General features: G+C 47.5%; 1 long non-coding RNA gene across 2 annotated transcripts; it reads right to left on the bottom strand.

Annotated features, from left to right (window-relative positions):
* Window positions 1–14108: 14108 nt before the first annotated feature.
* Window positions 14109–17039, bottom strand: LOC132322258 (uncharacterized). 2 transcript variants are annotated; one of them, XR_009485060.1, is made up of 4 exons: window positions 16925–17039; window positions 15285–15893; window positions 14808–14925; window positions 14109–14430 (listed from the first exon to the last, which is right to left on the bottom strand). It is a non-coding gene; the product is annotated as an uncharacterized LOC132322258 (long non-coding RNA). The 2 variants fall into 2 exon arrangements; XR_009485059.1 differs by lacking the exon at window positions 16925–17039 and having other exon boundaries at window positions 15285–16004.
* Window positions 17040–22890: the final 5851 nt, after the last annotated feature.

The following is a 22890-nucleotide window of genomic DNA, read 5'->3' as shown; positions in this document are numbered from 1 at the left end:
AAAACAGCCCTGCCCTCGTGGCAGTGTTTGCAAAGTCTTCCCTCCTCCTGTCCCCACGTCTCACAGATGGAACCCTCCCCTGCTGTCCAAACTGTGCCTGAGGTGAGTGAGGGCTCCAGGAGCTCCGGAGGGTGCCAGAGCACCGCCCGTGGGAAGGTTTTGCAAGGCTTCCTAAGCACCAGTAAACTCTGGGTTTGCCAATCTTCCCCTGGAATACTGTCCTACTCAAGAATGATCTTGGAGGGCACTGTGCCTCCAGCTCACTCAAGTAAAGTTTGTTTTCTTCAAGGCTTGAATAGAGGAAATGAAAATTGTCATTTTTAGAGTGAAATTTGGGGGTTGGTGCAGCTGGGTTTGCTCCATTATTCCCTGTGGAAATTAGGGAAAAGCTTTACATTCCCAGCAGAAGCTGACTACCGGCTCACGCTGACCTGAATGGGGCCCAGGTGGGCTTGCTGCACGCTGGTCCAAGGGAAAAGCTGGAACAAAGTCCCCTTTTACTGCAGATAGAGTCTGCACTGTTGCCTCCAGGGCTGTCTGTGGTAAGACACAGCAATCCAGCCAGAAATTGTGGATATGAGAGTTCCAAGACCAACCTGCTTCTGCAGGGTGAGGGACAAGGCCAGTCCAAAAGCCTGGAAGGTGCTCTGGGTTCTGGAGAAGGCCAGGCTGTCCTGGTGCAGGGATGGCTTTCAAAGGGGACTTCACACCTCGTGTTGCTGACCGAGGGCAGCTGGTAGCCTTCCACAAAATGCTTCTTTTGTCCAGCTCTTGGAAAAGTTCCAGCTGGCAACAATTCCTGCTGCTCACACCAGCCCTTTCCAAGCAGGAATGTTGTGGTTTGAGAGGAAGTGAGTTTTTTGGGACGTTGTGGTCAAACTAATAGGTACTCATATTTGAATATTGGTACCCGGTAGAGCCACTGAGGACATGGATACGCCTCTGAGAACACAGGGGGCTTAAAAGCTGAGAACTCCCAGAGAGAAGCTCTCTCTTGGGTTCCGTCAGGGAAGGAGAGATCAGAGCTCCCCTGCCCAGCTCCGAGCTGGGTGGGGGAGGGGAAGCCATGAGGCCTGAGTTGAAGTAGGCCGGGCCTGGGACAGAGAAGGGAGGTGAAGGCCCCTGCAAGATGGAAGGGTGGAGGAAGAGGAAATCGACCACAAGAGAAGCTGAAAAGAATCTTAGATGAGAGGAGGTGATGGAGTGGCCTTTGGCTGGACTTTTTGTGTATTGCCATGGACAGAACCATTTTTCCTGTGACACAGAGACTGCATTTAGGGGGGAGGCAACAGCTTAGAGCCAAGAGAGTGCGGTGATGGGATGTGAAGGAGTGTGTGAACAGAGACGATGAGGAGTGAGGAGGGTGGTGGTGCCCTCCATCTTCAGGGAAGAAGAAGAAGAAGATGATCTCTGTTCTCGAGACCCCTCGGCCCCAGGGGGTGAAATTTGGGGGGGACAGGTGTCCCAAAAGTGAGAGACTGTGCTCTTTTTAGAACTGGGCAAGGCACCCTTCAAAAAAGAAAACCCTAGAAGCAGCTCTGGTCCATGCGCAGTGGTGAGAGCGCTGGGCATGGAAGGAAGCTGTCACGATGGCAAAATGAGCTCCGGGTGGTGCCACGTGTGACATGGAAACGCAAGAGGTTTCAACTGTGTTTCCAGGAGAAGCCTGTGGTACAAGAGGGACTCCTCTCTCCTTGATAAACTGAGAATTGATTATCTGAAGGGTGGTGGTAGACTGAGAGTGGGTGATCTGAGAGGTGAATGCATTAGAAATTTTGTGGGGGGAGGAGGAATGTTTTTAGAAAGTTTTCATCCTGAGTTCTGTGTGTTTCTTTTATAGTTGTAAGTTAATAAAGTTTTTCCCTTTTATTCCTAAGCTGGAGCTTGCTTTGCTCTATTTCTGATCCCATCTCACAGCACACACCAGGAAGGAAGCATTTTCATGGGGGCACTGGCATTTACCAAGAATTTTGATCTCTTGGTGTTTTGGAGGAAGAAAAGGAAAACAACAAAGCACCTGAAGTCTGCATTGAGGTGAGGTGTACCACAGAGGGCCAAGAGCTCACCAAGGCAAGAGACTCTCCTGTAATTTAAACTGGTATTTCAATAACAACAATAATTTCTCAGTACATGTTGATTTCAGCAGGCACCAGCAGAGTAAGTCAGATTCTCTCTTCTTGTTCTGACCTTTCACATATCACTGAGGAAAGGTGAGGCTGTGTCATTCTCAGTTGGGTTTTTAATTCTTCAGAAGTTAAAACTGAATTCTAGTCAGGTTCATTAACACTGTAATTTACATACTCCTACAATCTTGAAGCCTTTTACATTTGCCTGGAGATTTGAGCTTGTTCCTTGAGAAGAAGAAAAGACCACATATGGGTCTAATCCTTTTTTGATATGAAACAGTTTTTAACAGAAAACGAGGAAAAAAGCCTTTGAACACATCTTTACTTGGAAGAAAGGTGGCTGCTGCAGCAAATACCAGGACAACAAGGCATGAGCTGTCATTCTTTATGGTATTGTGTGTGCATGAAATACTGTTACTAAGCCTCTGTTTTCAAGACTGTAAAACACACAGTGCAATGTGAATCTCTGTTTAATCTCCTCACCAGTACAACCTATGCTGGACTCTGAGAGCCCAGTTTAATTGCTTTAATGCTTCAATCATTCCTGTGAATGTTCAAAAGCCATAAACCATAGCCCTCAGTCTCTGGCAGATACATGGTCTTCAAGGAAAACTTTTTACTAATTTTTTTCCTACCTCTTTTAAAGCTCACTCAGTTCAGTTACTATCAAGAGCTAGAAAGCCAAAGCCTGTGGGAAAGTGCTATTTATTGTAGCAAACATCTGTGTTGTGAGAAAATGTTCTTTAGATAAAATCAGAATTCCAAGGACTCTATCCTCTCCCTTTCTCTTCCCGTTTCCTCTTTTTTTTACCTTTCCTTTCCCCTTTCCCATTCCCTCTTCACTCCTGTGGTCTCTTTTTTGCACAGAGAGAGGTTTTTATAACCCATGCCCTTCAAAGGGATTTACCACCCCTTCATTAGCTCTGCCAGATGCTGTTTGAAGGTGTTCTCTCCGTTCTCTGAGAGGCATCTCTGCACCATCCTGCCCCTGCAGACGCTCTTGCTCGGTGGCAGAGGCTGTCACAGCACTGCCAACAACAACTGTGCAGCCAGAGCTGCAGAATTTGTCATTGTGGGCCTGAAAGTGCCAGCCCTGGATGGAAACATCAGTAGGGGCTCATGCTCTGCCTCCCCGTGCTGACAAATCCCTGGAATCCCTCCTGCTGTGCTCTGTGGCAGCACTGCCAGAGGAGGCAGAGGATGTGACAAATCCTTAGGGACACCTCGGGCTGGCTCTGGGCAGCAGGACCTTCCCTTAGCCCATGGTCAGTTCTGCAGACAGGTATGGCCACGCTCCTCAAAACACTCCTTGCTTTTTGGGGGAAATCCCTTCAGCTTTAGTCATTTAAGGCTCTGAAAGGGGCCAAAGACTCAACACTCTTCTTCTGATAAAGCAGACGATGGGCAGTTCTTCAGCCCATGGAACTAAAACTAAATTCTTTTGGCCTAAGTAGCTCCCAAGCACATCTTTTGTGAGGGAATTACTTTCCCACACATGGGGCACTTTCCCTCTTTTGCTGCTAAGAAAATCCCCGTGATGCAAACAGCCCCAGGATGTTTTCATGAATAGCTCAGGAAACAGCTCTCAATCAACCTCTTGAGGAAAGCAAAGTGTGTTTTCTAATGTAACCAATTAGTTTGAGTTTTGAATGTTTTGCATTTACAACTGAGGCCCCGTAAGCAATTCTAATTGTTGTCAGTAGGTGAGGTACTTCTGAACAAAGAAATAAGTTTTACATGGCATTTCCTAATGGATAATGGTCATAAAAAAGAATGGATGTTTGGAGAGTGTGTTGTTATAATGTGGTATGTTCAAGGTGTGACACACACACACACACACACACACACACACACACACACACACACGCAAGTATACAGCATACTTTTGTTTTATAAATGCATAGTTCTAAGAATTTATAACTCTTATTTGGCTTAAAAGGTCAAAGAGTCAGTAGTAAACCCCTGTCTAGCCTCCTGGACCTCGGTTCTGGCCATCCAGGGCCATAGGGTGCCACCTCAAAAGGTATTTTTCAGTCAAGAGTAGCAGACATAGGCTCCAAGGCACCAACCTTCCCTCTTTGGTATCATCACCAATAGAAATTAGTTCCTTCTAGTTCCCAAATGTCAAAAATTTTGTATTTTTTCATGCAAACTATGATGACTTTTGCTGATGTTTGTAACATTTCACAGGGCCAGAGAGGATTAAGATTTCTGAAGTTTTACCAAAGAGAGATGCAAATGTCACAGCAAGCATAGCAAGGGTGAAGGTTGAATCACCCTGAAAAAACCTTCTCTTGCTGAAGTATCCATAGAATCACAGCTTGATCCGGAGTGCACCGGTACCACCTTACCCTGTCCATGAGCCATCCTGGAAATGCAGAGCATGCCAGCCCCAGGTCTGGTCCTAGTGCCCGTTCTTATGCACAATTGTCTCCAAAGTCTGCAGCAGCATGGTAGGAAAATTAATCCTCAAACACCAGCGGTTTCTGACCAAAAAGGAGACAGACAAGTCCTTTTTGGCTTTATTTGAAAGCCAAAAAGGAGAGGCCATGGGGCATTCCCCTGGGATCTCTCAAATTTCTGGAAGACACAGCCTCCTTTTTGTCCTCAATTCCTGGCCCCATTTCCCTTCTCTCTTTCCCCATTGGCTGAGGTACTTGAGAGGTACAGACTGCCTGACACACCTGACACCAAAGATTTCCCTCTAATGTATAACCCTCCCTTTTATTTTTTAATTCTTATGGTATTTAGGGGTTTTTCTTCCCCATTGTTTCTTTCATCTTTCAATGTCTAATTTCGTTTATCAGCAAACCTAAAGTTGATTTGTAAAAGCAAATCTCTTTTTCCATTCATCATTCAGTGGAATCCCTCCCATTGTTTCTTTTATCTCCCAATGCTAGTTTTATCTACCAGCAGACCCACAGCTTGTTTGTAAAGACAAATCTGCTATTCCTCTCACTAGCTATCCCCTAACTTGCCTTTCTGGGCAAACACAGAGGTTTCAGTTGCCACCTTTCAGAGACAGGAGCCTGCCAGACCAGGTTGAGCATTCAGCAATGTCTACTTGAATTATCTAAAGTTTTCAGTCCAGAAGCCCAAGCTTATGAAGTGTGATTCCTCATTTGATTTCCTATATTCAAAACTGATTATTCAGATCTACTCATGAGACTGTTCTCAAGATCTGTTGAGGACATGGAATGGTTTGGAAAGCAAACTAAGAAACAAGGTGCAAAACAAAAATTTTACAGGGCCAGAGAGAAAATGCTAAGGGGGAAAAGGGCAATTGTGTTTTTATTGCACTGCTAGTAGCTAGAACTTGTAATTGCTGTGGGGTACTTAATAGTTTTTTCAGGTTGACAAATTGAGTCAAAAGTTTATTACCTCATTCCTGAAGCTGCACACTTGAAATTCTTCCAGTTCGTACATCCCCAGGGAGTCCTGTATGCAAAATAATTGAAAACACATTCTGTATCAGAAAGGAGAAATAGATCTAAGCATCCTTACAAGCATTGTATATACTCATGAATTCTCAAACTACTAGGTTAATTCCTGAGACATTTTTTATCTTTTGCTCCTGTGCTTATTGTTGTCTTATTTAATATTCTGTTCCTACTTGCAACCTACATTAATCCTATCTCACTGCTGTGCAATAATAAAGCAAAAAGTTACTTAAGGGATGAAAAGAGTCTATTCCTCACTATCTTGCATAAGGATGAAAAGGGAACATTTCAGGGACTTCAACAACTCATTTCTCTTAATAATACCCAAAAAAAAAACCCCAGAAGATCAGCAAGGTTTAAATACTCCACAAATTCTAGTTCAAGTAAGAAGCTCACAAAGGGCACTAAGCCACAGAGACATGTGCACGCCATGACCTCATCTCACAAAAATGAACCTGCTTTTCACCACCAGCCAGTTCAGAGACCCAAACTCCTTCCCCAGCCCCAGGTGAAAGCAGTGTCAAGGCACAGGAACCAGGAAATGTCCCAGGACGCAGAGATAGTGCTGCCAACAGCGCTGGCTCAAACACACTGAAGTTAAGCTGTTGCTGTACAGCTAGGTTTGTGAAACCTGGGACTGCTAGGTTTCATGGTCCTGGCTGCATTTTTCACAGCAGCCACTTCAGTACAGGACCTGGTGTAGTGAAAAGTTCTGGAGTTCTGTTTCCTGTCTCATAAATTCCTATTTCTCTTCTTTTTTAAGACACCCACAACTTGACACACCTCAGGAGGCAACACTAAATTGCAACCAGTTCGCAAAGTGAGCTTGTAAAATATGCTACACATTTACATTATGTCCTATGGGGATTTCCAACCTCTAAACTGTATTTTTCCAGGTAAAAATGCCTGTCAATTAAAAAGCTGAAATTTGGCCAGTTTTAACTATGGAGGAGAATACCTTCTGTCCCAGACCACCGTCCAAACACACCCTTGCTTGTATACAGCTCTTGTACCTTTTGGGTATCTTGACTGCAGAATTAAAACATCCAAGAACAGGGGTACAAATACAAACACTTATGTAAACAACTAACAGCTGGAAGCAATTAGGAAATTGTTGGGGTTTTTTTAATTGTATAGGAAGAATTACCACAGCAGCAGTAGAAATCACCTTTCTACAGGCTCTCACAACTACAAGTAGCTACTAGGTGTGAAATCTAGTTGTTACCTGCCTCCAATAGCATGTGGAACTGCTATAGGAAAACATCACAGACACGTTTTCTTCTCTTTTTCTTTCAGTTCCAAAGAGAGTCGTAAAACCTGTCAGGCTCCCTGGGTAGCTATGTTAACACTAAAAACACTGAGCAGCAGAAATGATTGCAATCACTCCACTACAAACTTCCACAGAGGAGGGCAATCATACAGATCAGCGTATGGTCAAATTGCCCCCTAATTCTCATCATTTCTATTAACTCTGGATACCCTCACTTTGTATTTCTGTTTCTCAGTCAGCACAGAACTGAGAGCTGCAAGAAAAAGAGAAAGAAACATGAAGAGTCCTTGGGTAAGGGAAATACTGGACTGTCAGGAACTAAGAATAGTTGATAGCAGCTATTTTTTTTTTTTTTTTTTTTTAACACTCTACCAGTGTCCCTTTCAGGCATCATGTTAGCGTGACTTAGAATTTTGCAGCTAAATGCAATGGGTGCAATTTGAGAGGCCTACAAGAAAAAACCTTATCAGAATTTTTTCCCCCAAGTGACAGGTGCAAACTACAAAATGAAAGGGCCTACAGAAATTAAAAATTTTCTAATTTAAGAAAAATAAAGTATTAGCATCAGATTCCAAGGGGATAGAGATAGAGGAGCAGCAAGGAAATGCTCCCAGAAAAGTTTTCTGGCATGAAGAGACAAGCCAGCCACGGGAACAGGAGAGATCCGCTTCTTTTAAAATGTGTGCATTACTGAATGCAAGATCCATTGGCCCTTTCAGCTTCTGTTTTTAACAAAAAGTAAGGTATTAACTTGTGTTTATGAAGACTATTATTGGACTTTCCTGTTTTTGAGACAGCTTCTGAGCAAAATACAAAGAAACTAACATTACATGTTAGTAAACGCAGCATTTAGAATAGCAGCTAAATAGTCCTATCTCATAGTTAAGTGTTCAATTCTTCATAAATTGTGATAAAGTCCGTGAAATGCAGTACCTAAACCACTTAAAACCCACCTACACCTCAGAAATCCACCTATACCTGCTTTTGTAACTAATATTTTCCACTCCATTCCCTATCCCTTCTCTCACCACAGTCGTCAAGCCCTGAGGCAGGCACAAGCCAACTTCTCACCTCAGCTGCTGTTAGCAGTTACCAAGCACCTGTTTGGTAATTACCTGAGCACTTGCCCCACCCACCAGCTGTAGGTCCCTGACTGCTGGGAGAACAGGTCTGAAGTGCAGACCCAAACACCCTCACCCCAGGAAAAGAAAAAGAAAACCAACAAAAAGTTACAACTTTTCTAAATAATCTGAGATTAGTAAAAGATCAGGACATGGACAGACTTGTTTATTCCCTTTAGGCCAATCAGGAAAAGTTAATATCCTTCTCTGTGAAAGGAAGACAGGGTTTGTTTTTTTTGAAGCAGGAGCATGTTTTATCAGCCCAGTTTCCTTCCTCTCGTGTCCCTGCTCCCCAGGAGGCCATTCACGAGGCATAGATATAAATACCTATGTCTGAAAACACACCTACATGGGTGCATGACTTGCACTAGAGCAATTTAAAGCATAGTTTTTATTGCACAAAGATGCAGAAATCTGTTCTAGAAGAGGCACATCTTATGGAGCTGTAAGAACCCTGCCAGCACATCTGCTGCCAAAGCAACAATTCCAGCTCTGCAGTGGCTTAAGTGGGCTGAGATGGAAGCCTTTCTTCATCAATGCATAAACCACAACAAAGCGGTGACATGCATAAACCACAACAAGGTGGTGACATGCATAAACCACAACAAGCCTTTTCCCCAAGTTTGAAGGTTTGGGAAGCAGCTTTGCCTGCAGAGGGCACACAGAAGCACGACATGTCTGCCTACCGGGCACCCACAATTTCTACTCGATCATTATCACTGCTCGGGTCCCTAAGCAAGCTGGCAGTGTATGACAGGTTATCCGTCCTGCACAGAAAGTCACAGAAAGGAGAAGAGAGGAAGAAAACACAGAAGATTACAATGTAAAAGAAGTTGAAGTAGTGTGGTAAGGATTGAGGATTAAGGACAGAAATAAGAAGAGAGCATAGCCTTTAATTGTAAAGTCCTGACAGGAAACTGCAAGTACTTGCATAAATGAGTTCACCACCCAGACTTGCATGCTTCTCCACATTACCATTATTTCAATAATTTTGCTTCCTAGAAAGGCTGCCAGGTCTCCAGTAGCAGTCCTACCTCCCTTCCAGCAGCCTGCATCTTGGCAGAGAGTTGAAAACAGATCAGGGCTTACCTTTTATGCTATAAGCATTCAAGACAGCCAAAGAGCTTCGAGGAAAAAGGCCATACTGAGTGCCCAGGACAAAGAGATTTTAAGAATTGGGAAATAGGAAATATTGACTGAGGGTCACAGTTGTGTTGAGGTTTAGCCTTTCAAAGGTTTGTTACTTTTCTGCTGAAAACTGCAGGTGAGAAAGCCTAGGCAGAAAAGGGAAGGAGAAGCCATGTAAACAAACCCATAGTTGTATACAAGGACAGAAGAAAATTTCATCTTCACCAGGCTGAAGAGAGTAGTTTTATTATTAGAAAAAACAAAAGCAAAAGCACCCCAAATTAAATTTAAATATTCTCCCACATCATTTAGACATTATGACAAGAAAGATGCACTATTAGACTACTGCAGTAAATTAGTGAGTTAGGAACAACAAACAGGGCACATGTTAGTAGTATCTATACATTTATCATTGGAAAGATGAGCAATTACAATCTGCATCCCAGCTCATGCTCAGTATTTACTACAATCTCAAATAACAATCAAGTCAAACATAACAGATGACTGATGGTCCTACCTTCTGCATTCCATACACAGCCAAGGGTGGCAGCAGTCACAGCTCTGTTCTCCTGAGCCCACCCCACACTGCAGCTCTTCCAGCCACGCCAGCATGGGACGGGCCGCAGGGGCACAGCCTGAGCCTGAGCCTGGCACCAAAGCGCATTTGCCCTCAGGTGATGCTGGCTCTGCACTCTTCCACAACTTCTCTGCCTTCTCGAGGAGCGAAGCAAACCCCACCACAGCTACAAAAGCCGATGCTTAGCAAAGTTTTCCCTTACCAGCTTGGACGAGCCAACTCCGGCAGACTCCGCAGAGCCTCCGTCCCGGAGCGCCAGCCACAGCTACCCTGCTCTCCTTTCATCAGATCCAGTAACACCCACCTACACCCATTTCAAAGGGTCATGCTCAACCTGAGAGCCGGGTCTAAGTAGTGATGATAGTTAAAAGTGATGATAATTAAAATCACCTGAGTAACAGCTGGGGTGACTTAGCTCCCTGGTTTGGACAGGCCCATTTGGTGTCCTTGTGCAGTGGGGCAGTCGCTGCCCCGGCACTGGCAGGGGCTGGAGGGCAGCTGGGAGCCTTTCCCAGCACATGGCAGCTTCTGCAGCTCTGGTAGCCGGGGCATGTCCTCTGTCTTCTGGAAACCTGGCACCACAGCGAGGATTCTCAGATAGCCTTGGGCTGGCATCTCTGATTTTTTTGCAGTTAGTCTGTCTTAGGTCTGAGAGCAACAAAAGGGCTTTTTTACCCCTGCTGCCAGTATGGCAGCAACTGCTCAGGCCACTTTTCCCTGCAGTCCTGACCTGCCCAGAGACCTGCAAGATCTGTAATTATTATTTGACGTACTCTCATTAGTGTTGTCTATTGACAACATTTCCATACAAATAGGACTGGGTTGGGTTGTTTTCCAATAAGCTCATGTGCCTGCCTAACAGAGATTTCTTTCTAAATTCTTCACTAAAATTTTTGCAGTGAAGTCATTCAGGAGAAGTTTACCCATCTTTACCTCCACCAAGACATGCCCCCTGCACACTTTGGTGATAACCATGAAAAGAGCAAAAAGCTTTATAAAATATAGTCTCAATTGCCCAGGATGACTGGCCAAGCACACTTGGAGCTGCTCCAAGCCTGTGCCCTTGAGTCTCTGCATTTGTCACACAGGACGCTCACCCAAGATGTAAATGTTTCTCTTCCACCAGCTCAGCTTCTGCACTACCCACACGTTCAAAGCGACGCTTCTTGCCACAAGACACAGAACTGCACCTAAGCAACCCCCAAACACCAAGGTTAAAACAGAGAGGAAGGCAAATTCCCCATGAACGTCCTTGATGTGCTAAATACTATTGAATTCTATCAGAAAATGTATCTGGTGCTTCTTATAATGAGTGATGATGCTGCTAGGAGACAACAGAGACACAACCAGATACATGCATGGTAAATACATGCAGATTTGTTTCTTGTCTGTATTAGATCTTTCCTTTTCTGATCTGAAAAACAGTAATAAATCAACACTTTTGATAAAGAAAGATGGGATATAGAAAGATGGGGTCGATTGAAGAGGTGTTTTAAAAGATCCTTTATTGCAAAATCAGTCTCAAGTATGTTCAAGGCCTTGGGAGCTCTCTATGCTTGCATTTCCCACAACTTCCAAGCAGCTAAGTGAAAAAATCTTGTTAGTTCACAAAGCACAATATTGCTGCCTCAAGCAAGAACATGCAGGCCAGAAATATCGATCTATGTGCAAAACACGTTCACTCTCCTGTGAAAATTTTAAATTTAATAAAGGCCAAAATAAGACAAGGACCACAGAACAAGGGTTATTACAGCTGGGTGCATTTGGGCACTCAGCCAAGAACACTGTGTAATCTTCAGGGATACCCCTTAAATACCTTTCCATTACGTCAGATTGTTGCATATTCATAGACCCTTATGCATAGACAACTTTTCCCCCAAACTAGTTTACATGTTCCGAGAATTGTTTAGCATGGCTCCTCCTTGGGTCTGTCTTTTTAGAGCATGCTTATTCCTTGGTTGTGGTTTTAGTCCATTCTTATCATCTCCAGTTTTAGGGCCTTGGTCTACACCGTCTTCAGACAGTGAGTGCTGATAGTTGGCACTTCTGTAGCAGGTGTTTTCTTCCTATGTTCATTGGACATTATCCCATTTGAGCAGGCATTTTAACACAAGCATACTCATATCAGCTATTTCACTACTATGTCTAAGCTTAACAACAGAAAGAAAACTTTATCTTTCTAAAAAAGTTACTTTAACATCACACACATAGAATCTATTTCAATATTTGCAAAAAGCCAATATTATAATACTATGTATATAACAATCTATTTGTAATATAGGTGAAAGAAGGCACACTTTTCTAAATAACTACTGGCTTTGGTAATGGCTAAAGATAATGTAGATTGGGCATACTCAAGCTGGCTCCTCTAAAAGCCAGGGTCCTTGTTCCCTTCAGCGTGCTCAGCACGACCCTCAACTCCATGGTGCTGTGCAACTGAACCAGCAGGACAGGGACCTTTGCAGCCTGAGCTGCCCTTGTTCCTCTCTGCCCGTACACAGAACACAGCACAGAAGAGAACGGCAGCAGGGCCCTGCGTGTCCCCGTGTGCAAGGGTGACGTTACGATGCTTGTATCCCCATTCGTGTGTTCTGTTTATGCTGGATATCATGTTCTGTGCCTTCAAGACTGGCTCTGAAGAGTGAATGTTTAGCTTTGGTTTTGCTATCAGCCGCTCCCCTACGGCTGGCGGGACACACAGACGGGGCAGTACATAGTGCTGTTTTTGCTTTTTGCTTGGCTTTTCGCTTTGCTCTTGCTCTTGCTTCTGCTTTGCTTCTGCTTTGCTCTTGCTTTTTGCTTCTGCTCGTTCATTAGTTTAGCTAAGCAGTCCAAATTTTTCCTGGACTGTTTCTCCCTTCCCCTTTTTGGACCTACTCAAACCTGCTCTGGACTGGGACCTGGGAAACACCGAGAGTTTGCCCCCGGTGGCTGCAGCAGCTACCCCAGCACTGGAGGGACTGATAACAGAGCAAGCAGCCGCAAGAGAGACTTTCTGAATTTGTCATCTTTTTCAGAGCGGTGAAAGAGTGGTGTCATCCGCTATTGTTCATTTTGTGTGCTGGGGCGTGCTTGGTATGTTAAACAAACAGGTTCCTTCCACTTCTCTCCGAGGAATCCTTCCCAAACTAGTTGGGGGGAGGACCCGTGTGGCCTTGCTTTCTGGAGGGGCCCTCTTTTGGAGGTTTTCTCCCAAATTTGTCCCAAACCAGGACACGTGGTCACTCATCATGGAAATGAGAAATGCCCCAAAGCCAATGTCTGTTTAAAAGAGAATACATTACAGATTGCTAGAACTGAACTGCTTAGATACAGGGACCACTGCCTGTTACAAGGTGGCTACAGAATCACAGCCTTGCTGACCCTCTATCTAAACAGAGAAATGTCCATTTCAGCTGCCACAATTGAGTATGTTACAGGTTTCTAAGTGCTGCCTACATATCTCTGTGAGTATCTGTATGAAAAGAACCAAACATGGACTGAATTCCCTGCATATCTTCAGAGCAGGAGTTGAGCGCTCAGTGGAGTCCCGGAGTTTTCTCAGCAGGCCTCTGCAGCGAGTTCTGAGCCAAGGCGTGGCTCTGCTGCCAGCCCAAATCTGCCCTTCCCTTGCCCAGCCTGAGTGCAGGTGGGGCATGTGCTGGCCATGGCCGGAGATTTCCATGGCCAAAATCCTCCAGCATTTCCATCTGCTCATGGCTTTGGGTAGCACAAATCACACAACAGCCATCGCAGCTGACAAATGGCATTTCTTGCAGATTGCCACAGCCGCACTGCTGATCCACAAATCCACCAGAATCAATTTCAGTTGAAAAATGTCATTTATTACAAACTGCTACACCCATGCTGACAATACAGAACTAAACAGATCTCAATTTAGGGTAAAACCAGCAATTTATTAGATTATTACAACCTGTCTATGTAAAAATATACAAAAACCAAGTTCACTTAACCAAACTTGATTTATTGCTAGCCTCCACTATACGCAACTCACTATACACAAAGATCAATTAGGCGTTTAACAACTTAATTTATTACATATTACTACAAATGCAGACCCCATATAGAAATACAAAAATATGCATTCCCTCTCTAAATACCCCAACAAGAATTCAATAGTTATGCAACTATACATCTATAAACAGAATTTAATACATACATACATGAACATATATAAAAATAAATCTATAACAATCTAACGATGTAAATATAGATTAAATATTATAGATTATATAAAATATATATATAAATACTTCAACCACAACTATTTTTAAATATACAAATATTACTGTACCAGTCTAAATACCAATCCAACTGTATCCATACAAATATACAGCTATGCATCTGGAAACATATGTAAATATATTTAAATACAAATACATCAATATACAATTAAAAATATAAAAATAGGCATCTGTACCAATACAAATACCAATACACTAACTAAACACAGATATTACAACATACATAAAAAAGTAGATACGTATTTACATAAATACGTAACTGCAAACCTGTATGTATATATCTATACGTACATAGAGAGTACATTCATAAAAATAACAAGATACATACAGAAATATACCAATACAAATAGCAAGCTACATATGAAAATATGCATGTAATTATCAGTAACTCCATGCTAGTCCATATATAATTAAACAGCACAAAAAGCAGAAGGATCCCAGCTGCCTCATCTTCAAAGCCTCTCCCTCGGTCTTCTCCTCCCGTGCAGAGCAGCTCTCCTGGACAGGGACAGCAGATGGGACATCTGGCAAGCAAAGGGAACACTGAGTGAGTACGGGAACGTTTCCCTTGGCAGCAGCTGCACTTCCATCACGGAAGAGGAAATCTCAGAGCCTCCCCAGAAGGGTTGGAAAGAAAAAGCAGGCGAGCGGGCCAGGCTGTGGTGAGCGCAGCCGCGGCGGGACCGTCCCGCAGCCCCGGCAGACCGGCACAGGCAGCACAGATGCCGGGCCCTGCCGGCACAGCTGCCTTGGCCAAGGACAGCCCCTGTGCTGGCCGGGGCAGCTGCGCTGAGCGGCCCCAGCACGGGCAGGGCCCGCTCCTGCCCCGCCGGGCAGTGCCCACGGCCACAGCCCACGCCACCCTCAGCCCCACCCTGCCTGCCCGGGCCTGTGGCCTCACCCAAGCTCTCTCCAGGGTGGCAGCAGCAGGTCCCCATTCCCTGCTCCTGCTGCTGGCCTTCAGCTTCTCTCTGCTGGCTCCCATCAGGCTCTGGCTGTCCTCAAGGTCTTCCATGCAGCTGGGGAAAAAGTGGAGGCTCTGGAATTGGTTCCAAGGCCTGGCAGAGCTGCAGTCCTGGAGCCCTCTGTGCTCCCTGCTGGCCCCCTCCATCCCCCTCAGCCCCGCCATGCTCTCACTGAAGCCCCAGCCCCCTTCCGTTTCTTCAGCCCCTCACAGTCCTCTCACCCCCCTCAGTCCCTTCTGACCCATCCCGTCCCCCTTAGACCTGCCAGCCCCTCAGCCTGTGCCACTTCCCTGTCACCTCAGTGCCACCATCAGCCTCGGCTGCCCCACAGCCCCCAGCCCCAGCAGCAGCTCAGGCTCCCCGTCCCTTCAGCGCCACCGCCCCCTCAGCCCCCTCAGCCCCCTCTGTCTCACCGTCCTTCAGCAGCTCCTCAGGGGACAGTGCCTGGGGCCAGCGGCAGCTCCCACCGCTCCAGGGACAGCCGGGGCTGGAAGTGCTGCTCTGGCCGGCCCGGCCGCCACCTCGGACCCAGCACAGGGAGAGGGGACACAGGGGGCACAGGGGGAAAAGCAAGAGGTGAGAAAGGCAGGTGAAGGGGGAAAGAGGTAAAAATGCAGCCTAGGCCTAGGCAAACCGCAACCTATTCATCTAAACATTCATATCCTTCTTACTCTATAACTATACTCATTTATAAATGAAACTTCATCTATATTTTTTTTTTGGACTCTACACAAAAAAATTTAAACTCTGAAAATCTATAAAGGTAAATTTATAATAAAATATATCACTTGTCTAACTGAATACATATCCCCATTTAACTCTACAGATCTATCAATATATGCACATATAAACAGAACACTCTAATCTGTAAACAGAACTATACCCTTTGATAAGTAAAATCATAGGAATCTATAAACATATTTACAAGCAGAGGAATTCTACCTGCCCGATGGTCACGGGCTCTCCTCTGTCTCCTCCTGCCACGCAGGGCAGCCCTCCTGGAGATGTTGGTCAGATGGCATCTGGGAAGCCAAGGGAACGCTCAGTCAATATTGGCCCTTGTGCACCTTTCCCTTGGACAGCAATTCTCCTTCTACCAGGGACTGTCAAAGATGGCCTGAAAGGCAGACTCTTACTTGGCAATTTGAAGCCTGCCCTTAAAAGAACAGGGACCATTCCAAGTGTTCAAAAGCGTGTTTCAAAACACTGAAGGATCTCAATAAAGTCTCAGCACTCGCAGTGCAAAGGGCACCCACGAGAGCTTGAAACACACACAGAGCCCCAGGAGCCACAAAGAAGCCCAGCCTTGTTCTTTCTCTGTGCTGACAGACAGACCTCAGTCCTCACTGAAATGCCTGAAGCTGAGGGCTGCTGGGAGCTGAGTCATGAACCAGCTCCATTACCAGGGCCATCTACCAACTGCCCCCTGCAGCGAGCAGCAGCTGCTCCAACTCGACCGTCGGCTCTGGCAGGAAGGGCTGCGAGGGACAGAGCTCCCTACGAGGCCTGCAGGCTGCACCAGCTTGGTAAGGAATGGATCCAAAGCGCTCCCTCTCTCCTCTTAGGTCTCCCTAATCAGGGCTCATTTAAGTTTCCATTCTGATACTGGACTGACTGTGATGTTTCACTTGGCAGGCCTCTGATGTTCTGCTCCTTGTTTTTCTGGTGGGTCAGCACCAATACCAGCAGACTGGTACTACACTGAGTCAGTGATCTGGACTTCTAGCCTGACTTTTTGCTCTTTTTTTCCCCTGTTCCTTCAAGAGTCGCTCAGCCAGGCCTCCCCTGTCAGCCAGCAGCAAATTTATCCACCGACTTCAGCACAAAGCTGGGACACCCGACTTGGTGACACAACTCCCCCAAGGTCAGCTTTATTCCCTGCTCTCTTGCCACGGCACAGGACTCAGTGCCAGAACCTCTGGAGAAGTGTGGAGGGCAGGGCTAAGGCAGCTTGTGCCAGTGCAGGATTTGAACTCAAGGCACCAGGAAGCACCAAGCCTGCTCAGAGCAGCCATCTCACACCTCTCTAAACCAGTGAGGGCTCTGTCCTTACCAGGCTCCTCGGGCTCCTGGGAACCGTTCCTGCAGCTCTCGGTGCCAGATGCAGCTTCCTCTGCTGCAGCTCTGTCCACAGGCTCCCCTCCTGAGGAATCGGGGGCAACACTGACATTGTCCTGAGCAGAAAAACAGAAAGAAAGGAACCCAAAGATCACTCACTATTTTCCTGGAACACATCAGGGATACGATAACTCTCCTTCTCCACTCCCAAAAGACATGGAGCACGGAGGAGGGAACACTGCCCATACAGTTCACATGAGGAGCCTTTTAAACTCAGGATTCAGGTGGCCAAGGTGAAACTGAAGCTCTTACAAAATGACCTTTGAGACAAAACATGCGCACAGGAAACTAGAAGACACCAAGTGAGGGGACGTGCCCTCACGCTCTGACCCTGGCTCATGCCAGAGCTGGGAGAAATCAGCCAGCAGAAAGCCAGGGGCTCTCCCTGCTGCCAGCAAGGACAGAGCTCGCTGCCAGCCCTGCCCAGGGCTGGGTGCTGCAAACCCCCACACAAAGCACACATTTCTGCTTGGGCGTCTCACCACCCCCGGCCAAGCGCTCACACAACCCAGCACGAGGTGGTGCTTTTTGGAGCCCTCTGCTGCTGCCCCATGGGTATGATCCAGGCAAACATTTATGCACCCAGGGCATTCCCAGGATCACATTTGTGATCAGGGGCAAAAATCTGGACATTGGGACTGCGGGAAAAAACCCAACCAAAAAGACAGGAAAAGCCAGAAAACGAGGTAGTGTTTCTATTCCACCGAGGAAGTAAATGTCCACAATGAAACACCTGCAAATTACCTTTGGACACAAAGATATTCTCACTATGACCAGTTCCAGAATATTCATCTCTTCTGCGACAGCACAGCCATCAAAACCCCTAAAGATTCTAAAGATGGTTCTGAACCTGCAACATTTCCTTTTATTACGGAATAAAATGCTTCTGAAAACTGCTAAGTCTGACTTTACAGAAGACAAAGTGATGCTACTTGAGAAAAAGGTATTGGTAAATCCAAAAAAATCCCTCTCCCCACCTTGAGTCTGCCCTGGCTCATAATCATAAATGTACTGCAGGCAATGGGTCAGCACATGAATAAAAAGAGAGACATTCTTTGGCCAACACGTATAATAATCAGCAAAAGGACAGAGAGCTGCAGCTCCAGCCCCAGCCACGGCTCTGGGAGCACATACACGCACGGCAGGGCTCACACAGCAGCAGCTACAGCTGCAGTCCTGCCCTTGCCTGGCCTTGGCCTTCCCACCCAAAAGAGGCACAGCCCACACCTGCTGCTGGAACAGAGGCACCTCTGGCATGCCCCTCCCTGCACGGGACACTTGGCCTTCAGTGGCAATTCTGCAAACCATCTTCTCATCTTTCCCAGCAAGAAAAACCTCTTTTTCAATTCTTCTTCATTCCCTCTCTCAGAAATCTTTCTTCAGCAAAAAGAATTAAATAACTAAATCATGATGAAATAAGTTCAATTAAAGAAGCCTTTGCTTCTCCGCCATGTAACCACGTTTGAAAGCTCTCAGTCCAGCCCCTTTTATCCCCATCTAATGCAATTACCTGAGCAGAGGGAGATCTTTCAGACAGGGACATCCTGATCTCCCGAATCATCTTCTCGACGGCAAGGCCTAGATCTGCTGGCAACCATCCCTCCTGCCCAGGTGCGCTCTGTGCTGAGCTGCAGGCCGTCGATGCTGCACAAGCTGCACTGCCAGCTGGAGTGCTGGGCCCTGAAGTGCCCGGGGTGGCTGCAAGAATCCAAACGCGTTGGTCAGGCTCCACAATGTGGCTGGGGGACAGAGAGCTCGAGTGCTGCCTTGGATCAAACATCACGGGAAGCAGCCAGGAAAACCAGGCAGAGAATCTTTTGGCCTCCTAGGTGCCCCTTCCCGGTAGGCTTGACAACTTCTGGCCGACAGTGAGAGAGCCTTATGGAAAACTACTTCAAAGGGTCACTTTTCCTAACCTTTGGCAAAAGCGAGGCTACAAGTCTTTTCCTACCTCGTGGGTCGTAGGCTGGGGGCTGCTGCTCCCTGGGGAGCTGCCGGACGCTGCAGGGATGGATGCCGAGTACGCTGCGCTCGGCCGGAGGCAGCTGCTCCCCGTAGAGCTCCTGCAAGTGGCTGCGGGGCCCCTCCCGGCCGAGCGGCAGCGGCCGCTCCCCGTGGAGCCCGAGGAAATGGCAGGGCGGGATGCCGAGCACCCCCCGCTCGGCGGGCGGCGGCCGCTCCCCGTAGAGCTCCTGGAAGCGGCTCGGCCCCTCCCGCCGGGCCGGCCTCGGCTGGTCCCTGTGCAGCAGGTGGAAGCTGCAGGGCGGGCGCCGGACGAGCAGCGGCCGCTCCCCGGGGGGCTGCTGCAGGCGGCCGGGCCGGGGGCTGCGCAGCTCCCGCCCGTCCGGCAGCGGCCGCGCCCCGGGCAGCTGCTGGGAGCCGCTGGGCGGGCGCCGGCGGCCCTCCCGCCCCGCCGCCGGCCGCTGTCTGTTGGCCGCGCTGCGGCGCTTGATGCGCAGCAGGAGGTTGGGGCGGTCGCGGCGAAAGCAGGGGTTGCTGTAGTGTAGCCAGGCTCCGGCATCGCCCGGCGCAGCCGAGCCGAGCCAGCCCGGCACCTTGTGGAAGCCGTAGCGGTAGAGCTGCCGCACGAAGCTGCGGAACTGCGTGGCCCGGAAGGTGTGCGGCAGCGGGGCCCGCCCATCGCCACCGCCCCTCTGGGCGTCGCCCGAGCTGAGCAGCTCTCGCTCGAAGAGGGAGCGGTCGATGAGCAGCCCCGTGGCCCGGCTGTCCCAGCGCACGGAGCGGACGCGGGGACTGTTGGCCAGGCGCCAGAGCTTGGCGGGGAAGGTGCTGGCGCGGAGCCCGGCGGGCAGCGGCAGCTCCGCCATGGCGTCGATCGCCGACTGTGGCCGCAACGCCCGCGGCGCAACGGCCGCGGCTGCGCCGGCGGCGCGCGGCCTGAGTGGGGCGCTGCGCTCGGGCCCGCGCGCGCCCAGCGCGGCCCCGGCGCGGGCCGGACTTGGCGGGGACGAGCGCGGCAGAGCCGGGGCTGCGGGCACAGCGCGGGCGGGGCGGCTCCGGGGCCGGCCGGGCTCGGCTCCGCAAACCCTCTCTTTCTCCGCCTGCAGTCATCCTGCTGCCTTTGCTTTGCAATGCAGCCCCAAAGCACCAAGGCAAGGAAGATAAAACGTCCGCTTTCCAGCCCCTCTTGATGCCCGAGGCTGTCTCAAAGGCTTGGGTAAAGCTGGGGTAGACATCATCCATTGCTCCACCCATATCCATCAGTCTGGCTGTCCCGTCACGGGCATCGAGTAGGTTAACCATTACTCCCAATCAACTTCTCCATTTGTCTGGAATGGTTTCCAGGATTAGTTACCCCATCCCCTGTCAGGGGATGGAGGCAAGGCTGATTGACCTGTATTTCCCTGTCCTCCTTACTCCCTTGGAAGAAATCAGTCTATTAGAGCAATTCTGGCTGTTTCTAGCTAGGCAATTCCAGCACAAATAACCAGTAAGAAAAATCAAGCTCTGAATAGAGTCTGTTAAATTCTTTTTTCTGCTACCTTTCTAGGCCACAAGAAAGATCTTGTTTTCTTTTCAGTATTAAACACCTGATTAAAAAAACCCACAAGACCAAAGTCTTCATAGAATATAATTATACCTATTTTTCCAAAGACACGTAACTTAGATTTTCTTTCAGGATTAGACTGAGATGAAAGGACTTGAGAGCTTCCAGAATTTTGATATTTTTGTTGTCTCCAACTGTTTGGAAAACTGTTCGAACACAGTGAAGACATAGTGCTTTTGAAAATGCCATTCTGAATTTTCTATGCTTGTCTTCCATATAAAAGTACCTAGAAGAATTTTAGGAAACCTGTAGCAAGATCCCTTCCTTTCAAAATAAGGAAATGCCAGAGTTTGTTTGATCTTTGATTGTCTATCTTGTGTTTCTGATTCCCATATTTTTATATGCATATGTATCTTTTTTTACTATCGTGGTGACATAGTCCGTTTTCCTTCAGATCCCAAAACCATCAGTGTTCAGAATAGCCAATGGACAACTAATCAATATTCTTTTTCACCTCTTTTATTTCATATTAAACTCAGACACCATTGATCTCTTGGGAATCCAGGACAATGCAGGGAAGATTCAGCTATCAAGCCCTGTGAATTCTCTCTTCTCTCCTTTTCCATTCCCCTTGTCCTTCATCTCTTGCCTGACCTCAGGGCCCTTTCCCCTCCTGTCAGCCCCTCCGTTTGCTGCACTGCAGTGAAGCTCTCAGCTGTGGGTTCCCCAGCGTGGCAGCTCCAGGCTGGGAGCAGCAGAAGCCAACTGTGGCTGAGAGCTCAGACACGCCCTGGGCCAGCTCGGCTTTCAGCTGCCAGGGCAGCACGGAGGGAAAGGGGGCAAGAGAGAGCTGAGGATGCTGCCAGAGCAGCCCTTGGGCAGTGCAGGGTGAGAGTGGCTTAAACTGCAGCTGAGCCCCACTGCGGGGGCACAGGAGGCTGCTCTGCCACGGCCGGGGCTGTGCCATCCATCCAGGCAGGAAGGCAGTGCCAGTGGGCTCTGATGGGGGAGAGCAGGCTCCTTCCATACCAAAACTTGGTCAGTCCTGCTAAAACCTCCCTTTGTCCTTCTGTCTGAACATTGACAGTGGTTTGCAAAACAGAATGGAAGTGACACAAGACAAGCAATTATAACTTGTAAACAAATTTCCACGGGTTTTTTGTTTGCGTGGGGGTTTTTGGTTTGCTGTGGTGTTTGAGTTGGGTTTGGAGTTTTTTGCATGTGTGTGAGGCTCATATGTGTCCTAAAGTTCTTGTGCATTCATGAGGCTGTGGAGTGGCCTCCACGGGGATCTCCTTGGCCATGCACAAGCCCAGAGAGCAGCACTGGCACCTCAGGCCGAGCACAAAGGAGCACAGGATGATCTGCAGGGTGCTCTGTAACTGGTATGGCACTTTGAGCTGTTGTCCAGTGTGTAAGAACGACATCCCCTCTTCTTCAGATTCTCCTTAAAATGCCCACTGTGGTTGTTTTGTATGATGCAGCTCTCTTAAGCCCCTATCACACTGTATCTGCAGGAGCATTCACACAGATGTTTGCTAAAACAATTCTGCTCCAGCTGAAAAGCACCGGGTACCCTGAGCAATAGCAGTAGGTAAATGGACATAGAGAGACTTCAAGAGCAGAAGCAGCATTAAATGCATGATGATTATGGAGATGTGAAAATACAGAAATCCACCAGTGGTTGCACAGCCCACACATCTCCGCTGGGTTCTGCAGAAGGGCAGCAAATAATGCCCAGGTGTGGAGACCATGAACTGGTGCTGCACTTCTTTGTCATTTGGCAGAGCTGTGGGAGGCAGGGATTAAGGGTGATTTTGGAACAGAAAGAAGAAAGGGACAGACAAATCCCACGTAGAGACAGAGTGGCACTGCTCTGCTGACCCAAGCAGAGCAGGGAACAAGTTGGAAATGAGTGGGAAAAAGTGTTTTGTAAAAGGAAACCATGCTATATAGGCATCAGTGTTCTTGCCACAGCACACAGAGCTTAGAGCATAAATATACATCCCATTGAAATATTCCTGCAAAGTGTTAGAACAATTCCTTTACGTGTGGTTAATTTCCCAAACATACCCATGAACAAATAAAAAACCTGCACAACTACATGTATCATTAACAGGACATTCTGTAGATTCTCACATTAGCACTTGCATAATTATCTATGATACTTGCAAACATGTAAAGATTTTTGTTCTCCGTTTGCTTCTTTAAAACTCACCAAATGTAATGAAATTCTCTTTTGAAACTGCAGGGCCTGCTGTGTGGCCACACAAGCCATTCTTTGCATGCTGACAATCGTCTTTTCCCTGTCTGTAAGAGTCACTGATACATTAATTGCTTATCTGAACTTGAAAGGGTTCATGAGTCACTCTGAAGATAAAATAAATACTAAG

This window comes from Haemorhous mexicanus, chromosome Z (assembly GCF_027477595.1).
Source record: "Haemorhous mexicanus isolate bHaeMex1 chromosome Z, bHaeMex1.pri, whole genome shotgun sequence".
NCBI classification, from domain to species: Eukaryota; Metazoa; Chordata; class Aves; order Passeriformes; family Fringillidae; genus Haemorhous; species Haemorhous mexicanus.
Note: the sequence above shows the minus strand (reverse complement) of the source record. Positions and strands in the feature narration are given on the sequence as shown.